The following is a 5,841-nucleotide window of genomic DNA, read 5'->3' as shown; positions in this document are numbered from 1 at the left end:
TCTATCAGGGCCGGTCTAGATTAATTGACACGCCACAGGTATAATACCCACAAGGCTGAATCCTTTAAGTGGGCTACCAGTTTGTACATAATGCAGCTGTCAGGTGTACGCCTACACCCCGTGCTTAGGTCGTGGCCATTTCTTTGAATGATGCCAAGGATATCCGGGACATGGTCATTTAACCCCCAAAAGCCATACACCAAATAATACATATTAAACAGGTTATGTATATACATCAATCACAATATGATTTAAATGACTACATACACCCGACCAAGCGGTACTTTTATAGTACCGTATCCCAAGCCCGTATAGGGAAAATAAGTTAAGAGTATTTACCTGAGCAAAGTATAAATTAAATATAGCAAGTGCACTTAGCTTTTACTGGGCTCCTAATCTGGAACGAAGGTTTTAATAACCTATTAGAATCCTGACGGGTCTTTAATTAAGCTTAGACTCAGACCGGTTAGTTTTCAAAAGGAAGAAACAGTTCAAACGCATGATAAAGCGAAGACCGGTTAAGAATGTGGTTTTGACCCGACAAGCTTGAACACTTGTTTAATATGGGTAAACTAAACACCTTCTGGATTTTGAGATGAAAACGATATGGTTTGACCCGTTTCGGCTAATATATCCAAACTAGTTACATAGACCGATCCGAACGCGAAGCATGCGTAACGGGTAACCATAAGAGTCATATGCAAGTTTCCTAAGTTAATATACCTTAAATATGTTGTGACATCAGAAAGATATCTTCTATTATGCCCAAAATGAATTTAAACTCAAATTACGCCTCGTAAGGGCATTTTGGTCAAATAAAAGGTTATAAAAGGGTTTAAATATGATTCTGAGTTTCGGGTCTGATGTAATCAGTAAAAATACTTAATTTAATGAGTTATATCAGTAGGGTATTACCTATATGTGAAATTTATCATTTCTAACCATACTATGCACCGAAGGGGCATTTTGGTAATTTCACATAAGGTTTAAAGGTCAAATCTGGAAATCTGACTTCAAAACTTTTACTTACTGTTGGAACATAAAAGTTTACTTAAAATATTAGTAGGTATCAAGTCTTACATGCCTACTATGGTTTTAATACATACTATGTGTTTAAAACGCTTAAAAAGGCGATTTGGAACCATTTCCGGGTTCTTAAAGGAAAGCTGATATTTTTACTATTCCAGTAGGCTTAAAATATTCTATTTATCATATTAGATCAGTAGAAAAAGGTTTGGTACCAAAAGGTTTGGTAAAACTCATTTTATAGCTTAAAAGGGTAAAACCGACAACTACCGAAATAAGCTTAGAACTCTAGGTTGTGATCAGCCTAAAAATAAATAAAAATCTCCAAAAATCCCAAAATATTATTTTACATCAGTAGGTGTAAAGTTTGGTATAAAAAATTGGGCTTAGATAGGCTATATGATAATTACGCTATTTAATTACTAAAAAGCTTTCTAATTACGCTATTGAGCGTAACTCTTAATCTAGACCTCAAACTGATGTCAAATTTTAGGTACAAGTTTATAAATCAATAACTAAGGTTTATACTCTTTTACATTTGCAAAATTCATGTTTTAAGGTCATATGGGCATAATAGTCAACATTTAGGCATTTAACGGAAATATGCATATGAATCGGATAACTAATGAACCAAGTTGTATAATCACAGAGGGTTACACTTATATGAAACCTGGTCCTAAATAAGCTCTAAGGCATTTCTAAACTATGCTCTAATGGGTCAGAATTGAAAGTTAAAGCAAAAGTCTACTTTTGCGACTTTCGGTTCCGAACCGAGCTTAAACTGAAAATTGTCGAGTTGAACATGTTTAGACATGTTCTTACATTAATTACCAAGTTATACTAATGATAAAACAGGTTGCATAGCTTCTACATTACTAATTATGCATTAATTTGAAAATAGGCTTTCTGTTGACTTTTTAAGATCAAGTTTGACTCGACAATTGACCTAGTTAGAGTGGGAATCAGAGGGTGCCCTTTTAAGGGTTTATTGCCCATATAATTACCAACTCATAGGTACTTTCAATTTGAATTTTGACTGGAGGGATTAAGATTAATGACGAAGTCAAATCTTAATTACGACAGTTTAACTTTACGCTAAATAACTAAGCTAAACTGAATTAAGAAAGGTTAAGTACACTTACAATAGTCCTAAGCACGACTAATGATCACTAGGAAGGGTGCTTGAGCTCCAGGAACCTCCAAGAAGTGAGTTTTGAAACTTTCAAGTGAATGAGCAAATGAAGAACCCAATTCATGGCCTTTATATAGGTTTCTTGATGCCTTTAGATCATTACAAATAAGTCTATAGATGTTATGGGATCATTCCAAGTGTCCCTAGATCCTTTAAAACCATCAAACAAGCCCCTAGAATCAAGAAATGGTGAATTGAGGCGGTGTAACCGGCTGAAACAGCCACCTGTGATGTTTTTCTGATGCTGGCAGTTTTAGGCGGCCCGCGTAAGGTTCCATGCATGCCTTACACGCCCGGTATGAGGGTCTGATCCAGTTAACAAGTTTCCCATATTTGCAATTTAGATCCCTGGTCCTTCTAAACTCATTTTTAACTTGTTTTCTTGCACTTTTAACCCCCAAACTTGACTTTTAAAAACCCCAAGTCATAAACCAACTTTTTTAAGTCCCCGGTTATTCATACGTTCACCGAAAAGTCTTAAATTTCAACATTGACGCTTTTAACCCCTCGTATACGAATATTGTCATAACTTTCTCATACTTAGTCGAAACCTTGTGAAATTTTTATCACACATTCTTGTGAGTATAATTAACCATTACAAAGCTTTGGGTTTGCTAAAAGGTCACTCAGAGGTATACTTTAAACATATTGACACATTTAACCCCTATAGTTTGTAATTCCTCACTTTCTTTCACAATTAGCTTCGTATTGTCACACCCCGACCACGTAGGACAATAAACCGTGGCGGAAACATCGGGGAGTGTTGTAACAGAAGCAATCGTTTCACAACCATGGATACAAAAAGTGTTTTGTTTTATTGATAATATTAAGCATTGCATTTTCTTAACATAGAATAAACAAGTTTTATATTGTCTATCATAGTTATTATGTCACTAAGGCCTCGTCCAAATCCTATGTGACGCATGCATCCTAGCAGTCATTCAAGCATCAACACCTGAAACATATGTAAAAACTTAGTCAGCAAAGAAATGCTGGCGAGTACATAGGTTTTATAGGAGTGTCGAATTCATGGCTAGTTTAAGTGTTGCAATACCTTATTTAAAACTTTGTTTTGAAAAGAGTATAATATTGCAACTTAATTGACCAACTCGAATCAAGCGGGTTATAGTTTATAAAACCTCGTATCCATGATTCTTAACCCAAAAACATTTGCTTTTGAAAATCAACTTGTAAAACAACTCGTAAAAACTCGTATAATTTATATCTCTTAGAAAAACGTCGTTGTGTGATATTGTTTCAAAATCGTTTCCTCGATGAGCTAAATAACGACACGCAATGTAATATGATAGAAGCACTTATATACATAAGATGTACCAGCGGCGCATCTACCATGATACTATCATACTACATCCGCCCCATTAGCTACTTATTGCCCAAAACTAATCGTTTAATTCGTTTCCTCGTTTCACCTTGTGTATCTCGTTTCGAATCGTTTAACTCGTCTCAAAATCGTATTCGTTTTAATAGTGAACTACTTTTGGTCGTCTCGCTAACAACATTCAAACCTGTGTGACTCGATTATTGTTCAACTCGTTTTCGCATTAACAAACCTCCAAAGGGTAAGTTAAAAATTATCAGATTCAGTCGTTACCCACAACCCCCACACATAACCATGGGTATAGTGCAATAACGGGATTTGTCAGATCCTATGGTACCATAACCTAATACTGGTCGGCTTGATCAATGCTAATGAATGTCATTCGTTATGTATTTACAACCAACAAGTCGTGTACACCTTATCGAAATCGTTATTAGTTTTGTATAAACCACCTTAATCGTTGTGAAACCATCGTTAAAATATCAAAATCGTTTTGATACATATGAATCACCCCAAAACAATTGAAGACAGTAAAATAGGGGAACTATGTACTCACCTTGGGTGCGTTTTTAAATGTTAACACAATCCCTCAAATTGTTTATGCGTCCTAAATAAAGTAAGGATGATTTTTAATAATCAAAATTCATATAAATACCGAAGTTTCTCCGATACTTAGAATTTTCACATAACTTTGAGTTTTCTCGAAAAGTTATTATTTTTTATTATTTTGGTGTATTTGTATATATACATATACTCAAGCGTAATACGCATAATCTTGTCAACACTAACACATCATCATACACATATTGTAAAACACATAGCACATTGTGACACATTAAATTTACTTATGAACAACCCATTCTAGTTATGTTGAAAAACACTTATTTTAGCGTTTCGATAACATTTTTGAGCGTCGGAAGCCACGTATGACTAACCAAACACCAAGTAAACTTAGTATAAGTTAAAATACTTGTTTTTATATCAAAAATATCAGTTTGGTTACTGATCAAAAACAGTTTAATAAAAATCCTCCGAAAAGGCGATTTTTAACCGTTTTACCGCATAGTTTTGCATCAAACGTTACCCGAACCATCCCAAATCGAAACGACTTGAAATTTTGACACAACCCATTTTATTTACTGAATAAAATAATGGTTATACTCACAATAGTGCAGGTCTTAAATAGAGCATATAATTCATGCAAATTTCACATATTTTATCACTTTTTAAGCTATATGTACAACATGCAATGCTACCAAACCTATGTCAAAGTTTTATGCCATTATATTACACCAAATAAGGTCATTTTTAGTGGTTGTAACCTGATCTAAAACATTTTTGTCATATAACCATTTTTTTCATCATCTCTTGAGCGTTAAATCAACATATCTTCACATGTACAAGTGTCTAAAGCATATCAACATTTTATATGAGTTTAGATGCATCAAATATGTGCTATATTCATACTCATTTGCTGATATACTTGAACACTTAACATATCATATATAGATCATCAATCACTTGCATTTAAACTATTATTCAAGAACATGCAACAACATAAACACGTACTTAACAAGAAATCAAACTTCAAGACTCATACACACATATATATATGTACGGTTATACATACATATATATCACCACCATTTTTATTTGTTTCAAGACCCATTTCTTTTAGATTTCAAGTTTAGTGAAAATCCCAAGATTCAAGAGAAACTTCAAATCATCAAGAACAACCAAGAATCAAAAGTATGATTTTAACATTAGTGTTATACCTTCAAGATTCAAGTAGGTTATGGGATGAGATTTTGATGATAGAAAGCTTGAAATTACTTGAATGCACCTTGGAAACCCCTTTAGATCTTCATACTAACTTGAAAGTTGCTAGAAATGAGCTTGAATTCTCAAGAACAAGACTTGAAGGTGATGAATGTAGAGAGAGAGAGGTGGGACGGTTGAAGGAGGAGAGAGAGAGAGAGGAGTTGAGTGTTGTTGTAGAGAAGATGGTGAACTTATAGAAGGAAAATCCCATAAAATCTAAACATAATCTAAATAAAATCTAAAGAAATCAAAAGAAGTCCAAGAAAATCAATTTAAATCTTGGAAAAATCTTGACAAAATATATGGTGGGGTCCACAAGAGGTGATCGTGAATTTAAATGGGGGGGTTTAAGTGTAATTTTGATGGTAAATTAGATAGAAGTAGGTGTTTAATCGGGTATCGGGTATTTTATCTAGCGTTTAAATCCCGGTTTATGGCGTTCTAAATTATTTTTATTTTTCTA

This window comes from Helianthus annuus, chromosome 12, assembly GCF_002127325.2.
Source record: "Helianthus annuus cultivar XRQ/B chromosome 12, HanXRQr2.0-SUNRISE, whole genome shotgun sequence".
Taxonomy (NCBI): Eukaryota; Viridiplantae; Streptophyta; class Magnoliopsida; order Asterales; family Asteraceae; genus Helianthus; species Helianthus annuus.
Note: the sequence above shows the minus strand (reverse complement) of the source record.